This window comes from Heterocephalus glaber, unplaced genomic scaffold (genome assembly GCF_053883595.1).
Source record: "Heterocephalus glaber isolate CG9 unplaced genomic scaffold, H.glaber_assembly_v1.0 deba00001442, whole genome shotgun sequence".
NCBI lineage: Eukaryota > Metazoa > Chordata > Mammalia > Rodentia > Bathyergidae > Heterocephalus > Heterocephalus glaber.
In genome coordinates, this window is record NW_028258296.1 from 41,923,926 (window position 1) to 41,937,160 (window position 13,235).

The 13,235-nt window shown below is 39.0% G+C and overlaps 1 pseudogene; it reads right to left on the reverse strand.

The window, feature by feature from the left end:
* Window positions 1–1,220: 1,220 nt before the first annotated feature.
* On the reverse strand, window positions 1,221–2,596 carry LOC101708565 (G-patch domain and KOW motifs-containing protein pseudogene; annotated as a pseudogene).
* Window positions 2,597–13,235: the final 10,639 nt, after the last annotated feature.

Below are 13,235 nucleotides of genomic sequence, written 5' to 3' on the forward strand. Positions count from 1 at the left end.
AAAAAAGAAAAAAAAAAAAAAAACACCTTATGATCACAGGAGAAAGCACTGTAAAACTCTGGAGATCATAAATAACCTAAAAACAACCTGAGACTTAAGAAACAACCACTCCAGGGCCAGAGATTTAGCTCAGTGGTTCCTGTGCCTGCCTTGCAAGCATAAGGTCTGGAGTTTGATCCCAGGTACCAAAAAACAAAAAAAGAAACAACCACTCCGCAGTTTGGGGCAAAAGGAATCTCAGCATCTGGTATTCATAACTTTGTATAATTACTTTCCTTGCAATGTGAGGACAAATGACTTGCTTTTAAGCATTACAACAAAATTTAAATAATATATGTGATTACACATATGCAATTACATCACATAAAACACTCTTCCTTGCTTGCTTCGAAGATCCAATCTACCATTTTATGATCTACTCTGTGGAGCAGTCACACAAAAACGTCCTGAGGGGAGCCTCTCACAGCCACCAAGAAACCTGCAAATATTGAGCACTTTCAGCAACAATGTTTGAATCTGAATTTAAAAGTAAGTGCTTCCTAAGGTGAGCATCACATCAAACTGCAGCTTAATCTAACACTTTGGCTGTAGTCTTGTGAGATCTTGTAACAAGGAACTAAGTCTATCTAGCACTGTCTGCACTCTTTTTTATGATTTTATTCTTCTATGAATATTTCAAATTGTTTTGTCATACAGTCAATTCCAATAAATACTGGATTTGTTTCTAGTCTCCTTTCCAGTCCATGCACCCACCCCCATCCTCTGTATCACACTGCAAGACCACACCATGAGGAGGATGAAGCACTTACCTTGTCACCCTCTCCAAGGCATAGAGAGAACATATATCTATATCTATATCCATATCTGTATCTATATCTATCAATAGCAAAGTAGAAGAGAGATAAATAAGAAGTAGAAGCTCATACGCTTCCCCAAATTACATATTCTGTTGTTTTAAAAATATTGCAATATATATACTAATTTGTTTCATTTATACAAATAGTTTGTCTTACTTCCTTGAAAAGGAAGTTTATGTTATTATCCATTTCTTTTTTGTAAGAATTTTTTTGGTTTATGTCTTGTGCTGAGTAATTTGAAGATAAATATACACAGTATAAAAACTATTTTTATTCTCATTATTTGGTTATGAATTTTTTTTATGAAATAAAAAAAAACTTAGAAAAAAAGTGTTACCCTGCAGGATGGGAGTGGTCCCACAGTCAGACTTCATCTGAGTCACTGGAGCCCATGTACTGGGAGACAGCCTTGTGGCAAAGCTCCACCAGCTCACTCCCTCACTGCAGTTGCATCAAACCCCAGCTCCATGCTCTGTCCCAGCCCAGCAGATGTCTCACCTTTCAGCCTGCGGCCCCAGCATCACCATCATGTGATCGCCTTCAACCTTAGGAACCAGCATGTCTTCAATCACACAGTCCAGAACTTAGCCTTCATCTGTCCTCACACACATGTACCTGGGTTCAGAATATCTTCAATCATCATCTTGGTATTGTAGTACTGGCTGCCCTTGTGCAGCTTGTCCTCAAAGCACACACACAGGTCCCTGTGCAGCCAGTGCTAACTCCTAGTGGCTGCTTTCTCTCTCTTGGCTGCAGGCCCATCCTGTTGGTCTGGAGGGTGTTTCCATTTCCTCTCTGAGTCTTCCCACTGCTCATGTAGGTTTTCATTCTGGATAACCTTCCAGTGACAGATCTGCTTCAATTTGTTGCCCCGAAGAAGTTCTGCTCACCTGGCCAGAATGTCTGTCAAATTCCTGCTGGGACACAGGTCACAGGTAGTAGTTGCTAAAAGTCACCATGCATAGGCTCACTGCTAGAGGAACCATGGCCTTCACATTGTAGGCAACTTCCACTTTCCCTAGAGGTCTCCATGAGGGCCAGAAAGGACCACCACAGCTCCTTCAGGCACCAGCCCTTGAGGTTGGTCTTCTTTATCCTTCTCTTGCTTCCCATCTGGGCCATGGTCAGGTGGGTAGCCCTAACCTCTTGGGCCTCAGTAAGTTTACATAGGGCTTTACCACTTGATTGAAAGTGCAGCCAATGCTCTCACCAGTTTTCTACCACATGCCCTGCAGCATGGCCAGCCTTTAGGCCTCCACAGGGACTGCCTTATAATCAGCCTCTGGCACTGTCTTTTCTGGGCTTCTCTGTGTACCCCTTCCTCATTAGGTGTGCATCCTTTTTGGGTCATAGGGATAGCAAACATGAGATTAACACCCATATTCTTACTCTCCTCAAGAGACATCTTGGATTCCTCATAGAGCTCCTTCATGGCTTAGAACAGTACCGCTTCTGTCAAGATCTCTGAGAAGAGCCCTGGGGCTTTGGCCAAGTCTGCCTGAGATAGCCATTCTGGATCAGTGGGATAATCAGTTCCCTGAGGGCTTCTGGTGGCTTCACACTCTGTAGCTAGCTCCTTCCCTCCAGTCTTCAAGAAATCCTTGTCCTCTGGGGCCAACTCTGCTCCATCTCCCTGATCTGCCAGCCACCTCTGGACAGAGGTAAGTGTGAAGCCCAGTGACACTGGGGCAGTGGAAGGGGGCAGCCAGCTCCAAAACACTGTCTTTAGTATCCACCATTTGCCCATTACCAAAACTAACAAGAAAATACAGTTTTAAGTTGCTAAGTTTGTGGTAATATTTTTACATAACAATAGATAACTAAAACATTATTTTAATAGATATAAGCAAAGTATTTCACCAAAATCATTCCTGATTTTTAAAACAAATCTGAAGAAATAGACTAGAAAATCTTCAACCTACTAAAAGACTTCTATAACGCATTCACAGATGAGATCATATTTAATGGCAAAACCCTGAATGGCAGGCATGTCCACTTTCGTTGTATCTATTCAAGATTGTTTGGTCCTCTCCAATGTAATAAGGCAAGAAAAAGAAATAAATTGCATCCAGATATAAAAAGAAGAAATAAAACAATCTATTCACAATCAAAATGATCATGCAAATTACACACAATGTGTTAAAAAGAAAAGTTAAAGTTGAAGAATATATTTGCAAAATTTTATACACTAAGAGAATTCAAATATTAAAAATTGTCATTTCTAATACTTTAAAAATATTAAATACCTTGGGATAAATTGGATAAAATATGTGAATAATATGCATATTGAAAAGAGTAAATTATTTTTGAAATTTATCTAAAAGAATATAAACAAACAGATATATGCCATATTCATTGGTCAAAAGATTCAACTGTGATGTCAATTTTTCCTAAATTGATTTCAAAAGAAAACACAATTTACGTGAAAGTACCTGGAAACTTTTTTCTGAAAATAAACAAACTGATTCAAAAACTTTATATGGAAATATGAAGACCAAAACTATTTTTTTTAAATGTTTGAAGTTTGAAGACTAACACTACCTATACTAATAAAAGTTGAGAAGTATTGGCATAGAGATTTTTAAAAATAAATCAAACACACTGAATAGAGACCTGATTGATATATAATATAACCTTAAAGTAGAACAGAGAAGATGTATTACTGCCTCACCAACAGAAAAAAAATTGTTTCTGATGGGCCCTAGGCATAGGTATGGAGAAAGAGGCATTTGTCAAATCAATAGTTGCATATCAAGTACCAGGAAATGTGTTAATTTGATCAAGCAAGGAAACCACATCTGCAACAGAAGCTGCAATTGGAGTCACTACCTCACTCAGTTTGCAATAATCCACCATCTTCTCCAAGACCTGTCTATCTTCTGTATAGGCCAAATAAGAGAATTAAATAGGGAGGTGGTTGTAACCACAACTCCTACATCTTGAAAAGCCTCGATGGTGCCTCTAATCTCTGCTAACCCTCCAGAGATGCCCTTTTTTGGTTTACTATTGTAGCAGGTAAACATAACTCTAATGGCTTCCATTTGGCCTTTGCAACCTAATGACCCCACACTACAGATTAGAGAACCAATGTGGGGATTCTGCCAAGTACTTAATATATCTATCTCAAGTATGCATTCTGGGGCAGGGCAAAATGACTACAGGATAGATTCTGGGACCTACTGGACCCACAGTGAGTTGGACCTTTGCTAAAACTCCATTAATCACCTAAACTCCAAAGGCCCTCAGCCTTATTGGAGGGTGATAATGATGTTTTGAGTGCTCTGGAATCAGTGTTAGATTAGAATCAGTGTCCAGAAGCCCCCAAAATGTCTAATCATTTCCCTTCTCCCCATGTACAGTTACCCTGGTTGAAGACCTTAGGTCCCTTTGGGGAAAAATGGGAGAAAGTTAAATTTTTGGTGGTGCACTAGGATCCTTCCACAAAGGAAACCATCACCCCTTCATTCAAGGGGTTCTGGGTGTGTAAACTGACTTAATCTGGGAACTGGTTGAGGGGCCATGATTCTCTGTTACTACAATTTGAGGTAAGTTTTTTGTTCATTTACCCCTACTTTTTTGTTATGTAAATTTAGTAAAAATGTAGTAGGCTCTCTATTTTACTTCTGGGGACAACATGGCTAATCAGCCAATGCCATAGGTCTATATATGTCAGACCATTCTGAGCATTGCTCTGCTTCTACTGTCCATTACAGTAAGTACATGCAGCTTGTCTTTGGTGATTAAATGCTGCCACTTGCCCCTTGGCACTTTGGGATCCAGTTAAGCCCATTGCTCTTGGCTTTCCCAATTGTGTAACTGTGGTCCCCACTATAAAATCTGGCATACAGACAGAGCAATGACAGGGCCCTACAGGGATGCTAAGGCTCCCCTCATGAATCTGATTCTCAAGGTGTTAGTGAAGGGTACATTTTTCCAGATCACCCCAGTGTGGAGTGTTAGGTTTAACATGACAAATCAATTTCAACATACCCATTTCCTGGAGACTTTGAATTTCCTCATCAACAGTAAATGAAGGACTATCAGGCCTCTCTAACTCATTTACAATGGGCCACCTTTTGATCCATACTTCTGCCAGCCAGCCAAGTAAACTATTAACACCTTTTTAACTCTCCAAGTTTAAACATTAAATTCAGAGTCTCTACTTAATGGACCCATATCAACCAAAGTCTAGGTGTATGTTTTTGCCACCATTATCCCACACACTTAAAATTCATTGCCACACTTGTTCAGAAGACCTCTGCTTATAAAAGTTAGAAAACTCAAGAAGTTGGGAGTATAGCAGACCTCCTCATGGGTCACACTGTATACCTCATCTTTTAGAGGCCTTCTGGGCTTTGAGCATGGTTACAGGCCTAGAAGCAAAGGTGAGTGGTCCTGCAAAGTGTCAGCATTATCATGCTTGTTAACTGCACCAGGAAATGCAGGATTAATTGCCTCAGTTATAGGAGGAGAGGCTAATACCACAGTGGGTGGGGGTGGGCATGCCTCTGTCTCTTTGAGGTGGGACATCTTGTCTTCTGGAAAAATAATCTCATTAAAGTCTAGGCACTCAACAGCCCCAGTCTCATTAGGATACTCCCAAACACTTCCATCCCAATTTACAGGATTCTATTCTTTTCTGATCAGACCCCTCAACTTTACTTCAGATACTATTTGAGACTGAGCATTAAATTTATGATGTATTTCAGCAAATTCAATTATGAGGGCTTGCATTTGACTTTCTGCAGTCTCAGCCCTATGGCTACAGCACAGAAGACTGTCTGTAGACACACTTAGAAATTTTTAGATTCTTTATGTGTGTCTAGAACTGGGAATTTGGATCTTTGAGCTCCTTATGTTCTTTTATTAACTTGTCTTCACACTCAGAAGACTTTAGATTTTTCATGCCTGCTCTGAGTTCATTATTTCCTTTTTCTAGTATGTCCAGTAGTTACTAAAGCAACTAGCTAACGTCATTGTATTTCCCACTCTGCCAAAAATATTCAAAAGTGTCCTATATAGAGTTACTAAATTCCTTGCATCTCACTATTATCTTAGGATAATCAAAGGAATCTACATTGCACATCACTTTTAGCAATTCACATGATGGGCTATCAGTAAGTACTGCATACATTGTCAGGAGAGACCATGGTATCTTTAGCTTTCATCAAACTAGATAAATAACTCCAGGAACTATTCAAACCATTAAAGAATTTCATCGTTACAATTCTGTTTCTCTAGAGCCACTCCTGGTATCAAAATCTAGTGTCAAAATCTGTATCAGTCAGTGTTCATTAGAGCAACTGATTTAAAATAAATATAAATGTAATACCTCGGTTTATGAATGCTTCTGAGAACAATTTGGTTTGTGAACCACAAGGTTCTTCAAAGTTTTGCTTCCAGGGCCAGGGATTTAGCTCAGTACTTCCACTGCCTGCCTCACAAGCTCAAGGTCCCAAGTTCGATCCCCAGTACCAAAAAAAATTTTGTTTCCATTCACAAACTCCACATCGGATAAAGATCACAAATGCGACCATCTTCCCCACTCTCACATGAGGTCATGGTGGCTTCCTCCAATCAAGATCGCAGTCATAGATATACCTGCGCACACTTGATTTGAAGCTTTTTTGTGTACTTTTTAGCACATACAGTACAGTACAGTATTATTCAATCCAGTATGGCTCCAAAAAAAGTGCAAAGGAAGCATGGCAGTAAACAGAAAGAGCAGAACAGAAATGAAGGCGACAATAAAGTTCAAAGCAATAATGAAGGTAACAAGAATGAGCAGAGCAAGAATGGTAAGGTTTGAAGAAAATAATCTTTGAATTGAAGAAGGAAATTGTAGAAAAGCAAGAAGGTGGTATATGTGTGACTGATCTGGCCTCAGAATACAAAATAGTGCAGTCAACAATCTCAATCATTTTGAAGAATAAAGATACCATTGAAAGAGCTGATGTGACAAAGTGAGTAATGATGTTAACCAAGCAGAGGACACAAGTACTGGAAAAGATGGAAAAACTTTTGTTAGTCTGATTGAAGAAACAGCTGGCAAGTGATAGGGTTATTGAAGCTATGATCTGTGAAAAAGCCAGGAAATTGCAGTGATTTACTGCAGGAAAACCCCTCTACGAGTGCAATAAGTGATTAATTTAAAGCCAGTAGAGGGTAGTTTGATAAATTCCACAAGAGAAGTGGCACCCACAGTGTGATAAGAAATGGTGAGGTTTCTAGTTCTGATAAGGCCACTGCAGAAGCCTACAAGATAGAAATTGAGGAATTCATGAAGGAAGAAGGATACATCGCTTAACAAGTGCTTCAGCTACAATGACACAGGGTTCTTCTGGAAGAAGATGTTGAACAGAAACTATATCATGCAGGAGGACAAGGAACTGCTGGGGCACAACCCCATGAAGGACAGATTGACTGTTCTGATGTGTGCATGAATGCAAGCACTGATCTGAAGATTAAGCCACTACTGGTGTGCCGTTCCCAGACTCCTTGTACATTCCAGGAACAGAATTTGAAAAAGTCCAATTGTCCGTCATGTGGAGGATCAATAAGAAAGCTGGATCACAAGGCAATTATTCATGGAATAGCTACATGAGGTGTTCACACTCGCCATTAAGAAATATCTCTCTGACAATTAACTGCCTGAAAGGTGCCTTCTTCTGATGGACAGTGTCCCGACACACCATCCAGCTTTGGTAGATGATATGGACACTGAGTATGACTTTTTAAAGGTCAAGCTAAGGTCAAGCTATCCCCCCGCATGTGACACCTCTTCTGCAGCCCGTGGACCAGCAAGTGATCTGCAACTTCAGGAAGCTGTACATAAAGATGGTCTTCACGAGATGCTTTAATGTCACTGAAGAGACATTCTTGACTCTGAAAGAGTTTAGAAAGAAACATTTCAATGTTCTCCACTGCACTAACTTCCTTGACAAAGCCCGGGAAGATACCACACACCAGACCTTAAACTCAGCCTGGAGGAAACTGGCCACAATGTGGAACTGCGTATGGGGCTGGGGATTTAGCTCAGTGGCACTGTGCCTGCCTCACAAGCACATGGGCCTGAGTTCAATCCCCAGTAAAAATAAATAATAATAATAATAATAATAATAATAATAACAACAACAACAAATGTGGCAATGCCTGTGACTTTTAAGAATCTGATGCATAGGTAGAGGAGACTGTGTCCATGGGCAAAAGTATGGGTCTGGACATCAATGGTATAGACATCAAGGAGTTTGTTGAGGACCATAAGGAGGAGCTGATGACAAAAGAACTTGCTGAACTCCAGAGTGAGCAGCAGAAGGTGCTTGTTGAGGGGCATTCCACTGAGAAAGAGGAAGACAGGGAAGAGGTTAGCAGTGGTGTCATAAAATCTACTGCAGAAAAATGTAATGAATGCCAGAATTTCCATAAGAAACACCACCTCATCGTAACTGCAATGAACAGAGTATTGAATCTGATGAACGATAACACTGTCTCTTATTCCTGGAGCGTTATGCAGGGCAGGAAAAAAACAAGTGACATTAGACAGATTTTTCATCAAAAGTGACCCTGCAACTAAGACACAAACAAGAGAGGAAACCCATGAAGGAGATCTCCCTGATGTCCTTATGAAGGGGGATTCTCCGCCCAAATAATAACCTCCTCCTCATTCACCTTCCTGTCCTCCACACCAGAAGTCATCCCAAGTATGGTCAGTATTCTCATTCTTCATACTGTACTTTGCTTCATATTTTTATGGTTAGAAAAATACATGTGATTCAGAAGGGATTAACCTTATTTGCATTGAATCTTATGGGAAAATTTGACTCAGTTTGTGACCAATTTGGTTCCTGACCAGAATTATGGAACAAATTAAGCTTGTGAATATATGTAATTTACAAGGCAGACTTATAATGGCTGCCTGCAGAGTCAGGTGTGGAAAAATGCAAAATGACCATCTGTAGGCTGGAGAACCAAATGATGCACTCAAATGTGGAAGACCTGGAGCTCACTGCAGAGTCTCCTTAGGGTCTGTATCGAAAGCCAAATGGTCTACATTGGAATGCTGAAGAGTCTGAGCTGGAAGGCTGAAGGATCTGCACTGGAAGCCAGAAGACAGACACCTAAGGTGACAGGAAACACTGGAGCTCCTTCAAATAAACAAAAATGAGACCTCCTTCTTCATTCCCTTTTTTATTTTATCCAGGCAACAAACCTATTGGTTGGTGCCAATCACATCTAGGGTAGATCTTCTGTCTTCAATAACTCAGCCACAATCAGAACTATGCTAAACCAGTCACTAGAGTAACCCAGTATCACACACCCATTATCCAGCCACTCCCCAAAAGCCCCACCTATGAGTGCATGATGCTTTCTGACACCCAGATATAAACCATAGCACTGTCCTTTCCCCATATATTTCTTAAATCACTTATATGTTCCTTGTCACTTTCAACATACAGAATATCCAAAGAGCAAAAAACTCATGATTCTCTCTGCTACTACAAACTCTCATAATTTAAAAATACACCCCTGCATCACTGGACTGCATTAGTCATGGAGGGTGGATGCTGCAATCTGTGTGGCCAACATCAGCATCAGCGATTTCCAGCCAGCCAGCATCACCGCTAATGCTCTGTTTCTTCTTTCAGTCACTTTTCTGAAATCTGAAAGTCAATTGACATTTGCTAAACATGTAAAGCTTCTACTAAACCTTGATTTGATTTTGGTGTGAAATCAGGCTTTTCAGATCATGTGTGGATCTAGGCTGGAGTCCAGCTTCATAGACTCCCTATCTCTTTCCATTGCTTAAGAATCCTCCTCCCTGCAACTGTCGCCTTTTGGGGAAAACTCTTGGGCTTGACTTATTCCTTCTTGTCTGGTGTACAACAGCCCAGTGGTCTTCTTCTCACATTTAATTCATGTGCCAATTCTCTCCATCTTCTTTAGAGGAGAACAAAACAGGGGAATCCTATCTTCTTGTAACTTTAGGCATCTTGTAAAATCCTGGGGATTTTTTGGTTCTTCTGATTTTATAGATCAAAGTGAAGACCTGAGATTTTTAATTAGCTTTCAATTTTCTAATTGTCCCTGTAATTATCTGGAATCAAATGCTACAATAGCAGTCAATGCTCTATTAAAACACTTTCAAAAAATAAACGCTCAATTTAGGTAGTTATTTGGGCTGAACCTATATTTTAAGTGTAAAGTCAGACTTTAAAATGAAAAGCCCTAGGCCCAGGGATTTAGCTTAGTGGTTCCAGTGCCTGCCTAGCAAGCGCAAGGTCCTGAGTTCAATCCCTGGTACCAAAAAAAAAAAAAAAAAAAAAAATGAAAAGCCCTAACTAGGTCTCTTTCAGTTTCTTAATTTTTTTTTTTGAGACTTAGTCTTACTATATAACCTAGGCTGCCCTCAAAATCATGATCCTTCTGCCTTAGCCAAACACCATCCCAAACCCAATTTCAAATAGGTAGATAGACAGACAGACAGACAGATAAGTTTTGGTTCAGAAATGCTTTTGTTTTTTGCAAATAGAAGCATATGACAAAATTTTGTTTTTGTTGCAAACCCTGCATCTGGTGACAAACATGACCATGGCCATCTTTACCACACAAACACAAACATGGCCATCTTTTCCAAAATTATAGAACAAATTAAACCAACATACCACTGTGTGAGTTATATATATATATATCTTTTCAAAGATTTGAAAAAATTTTACTAGTACATGTTTACAGTACATAATGATTTCATTTATTGTGTGGAATTGGTGTGTATACATATCTAAATTCTTCCCCCCCCTTCCCCATCAACTTCCTTTCTGTGCCAGCATCAGATTCATTTTTTTATCCTGTAAGTCCTTATAAAGTTAATCGTCTCACCTACAGATTAACAACCAGACTATCGGGCCAAAAAAAATAAAACACATAAGACAATTAAACTAAATTAAGGTACACTTTTAGATACATCGTCCATGCTGGATTACAATAACTTTCCCCTCTCTCTTTTCCTATTATTTGTCTTTTATTTTATATATAAGAGAAACCAGGTAATATTTAAGCTTAGGTGTCCAATTTGCTTCACTTAACATTATGATCTCAAGATGCATTCATTTTTCTATAAATGAGTCAAGTTTATCTTTTTTTATGACATATCAGTATTTCATTGTGTATAAATACCACATCAGTTTGTTAAAACTTTTAAATGGAATAGTAAAATACCAATCTCTGATAAAATTATGGAGGTATTTGATCCCATCGATAAACCAAAGTTTGGAAAAAAAATTCCTCTGTGTCCAAAAAATTGTGTAAAATGTTTCTGTAATTTTCAAATTGAGCCAATTGCATAACTGCTCCACTTCATATATTTGTCTGTGCCTGCTTCACACTCCCCTTCTTTTCATTTTCCACCTACTTGTGGCCCACTAATGTCTTAGGTTAGGTGAAGCCAGGCTGCAGTAACAATACTTCTTTATTCAGATCATGAGTCAGGAACTATACTGGAACTATACTGTTCTTCCCTGTAGGACTCAAACATCTAGTCTGCTTCCATTGTGTAGTCATGTCAACAACAACACGAAAGCTCTAAAGTTACATGGTCCTTAGGGCTGAGGATTTAGCTCAGTGGTTTCACTGCCTGCCTTGCGAGCACAAGGTCCCGAGTTCGATCCCTGGTACCAAAAAAAAAAGGTTTCAGGTCAGGGATTTAGCTCAGTGGTTTCGCCACCTGCTGCACAAGCTCAAGGACCCAAGTTCGATCCCCGGCGCCAAAAAAAAAAAAAAAAAACTAGGTAAAGTTACATGGCAAGGTGGGGTCACTATCTCATAACTTCTTAACTTCTTCAGCCTCTACTGGATAGACTTTCTTTTGATTAGTTGGCAAGAACCAGATGTCTTCCTGAGAGTGAATTTCTGAAACAGCATTCATGCTTTCTCTCTTTACCTAAGATCTTTTATGCTCCAATTTGCTCACTGTGAAAGTGTTTTGTGGCCTTATTCCAATCTTAGCCATTCTTGCTTTCAGAGTTCACTGAATTTCCCAGAAACTGGGTAACACAATATTTAACAAATATTTACTCTTCAGAGTGGGTATTTGAATTAGGCTGAAGGCAAGAGGATGAGTAGTTTGCCTATAGAAGCCTCTTTTGTCATAAAAAAGGACATGGAATATGGGGCTCAGGTATGGAGGGGTTCTCTTAATTTATCTAAAAATTCAACATGTAGTCTACCTCCACACACATATAAAAAATAAAGACAGTCTTGCCATATCTCCTTTGAATGTACCACTGAAAGTTTTACTTGTTATTACTTGCTAACGCACATTTTTCATGTTTTAATAAATCACAAAACAACATTCAGAGTCTGACTCACTTAGAAAATAGTTATCATGTTCTTTCAGAGAAGGAATTCTCATCAGCCAGCCTGGTGACCAGTTTAAGCAGAAACAAATTCTAATTTGTCAAAACAGCATAAGAGAAAATGTATGTTGCTATATTAAAAATGTTTGCACATCATGCAAACAGCAAAGAGAACCAGCAAATGATCTTCATCCTAAGTGACAAATAGGTGCCAACAGAGAATGAGAGAAAAGGTAGAAGAGCAATATAACAACTAAGTGACTACTGTGTGACACCAAAATGTTCTCCAAGCAGCTGAGCAAGGTGATATACCCATGCAGATCATGGTCCTTGAAGGCTTTGGTCCACACCAAAAAGCTGAGCTAGTTAGTAAAGAGTGTACTATACCAAGGCCCTCTTATTACATAAACAGGGAATTTATGTCATACACAGAACCTTCAGAATCACAGCAAGTCACAACTCTGAAAAATGTTTCAAAATACATTCTAGCATCTAGAGAGCCAATTTTGTTAAGCACTGAAATTCTTAATGGCACATATATGTACACATGTAAACTAATGTTTCTTAACTGGAGTGATTGTGCCCCCTGAGTACTTTTAATAATGTCTGGAAAATTTTAGGTTGTCAAAACTATATGAATGCTCTTGGCATCTAGTGAGTGTATAGGCCAGAAATTCTGACAAGCCTCCTATAATGCATAGGACAGATCTAATCAAAGAATTGTCCAGCCTAAAACTTTAATAGTTTTGAAGAGTTGAGAAACTCTGATCTGAATATCATAATGGTTCTTCTAGGTATTGAAATTAAGAGTGAGTGTTATTCCTTCTTCATGCTTTTCTATATTATGGTTTAATTACAAAATGTAGATATTTGGGGTTTTGTTTATCAAGAAATTCCACTGGAGAAAAATAATTATTTATATATATAAATTAATCTGAATAGACTGAAATTAAGACTTAAATAAATTTCATTCAGAAAATGTTGGCAATCTAATTGTTAGGTAGATCCAGATTTTATTATGTGACCT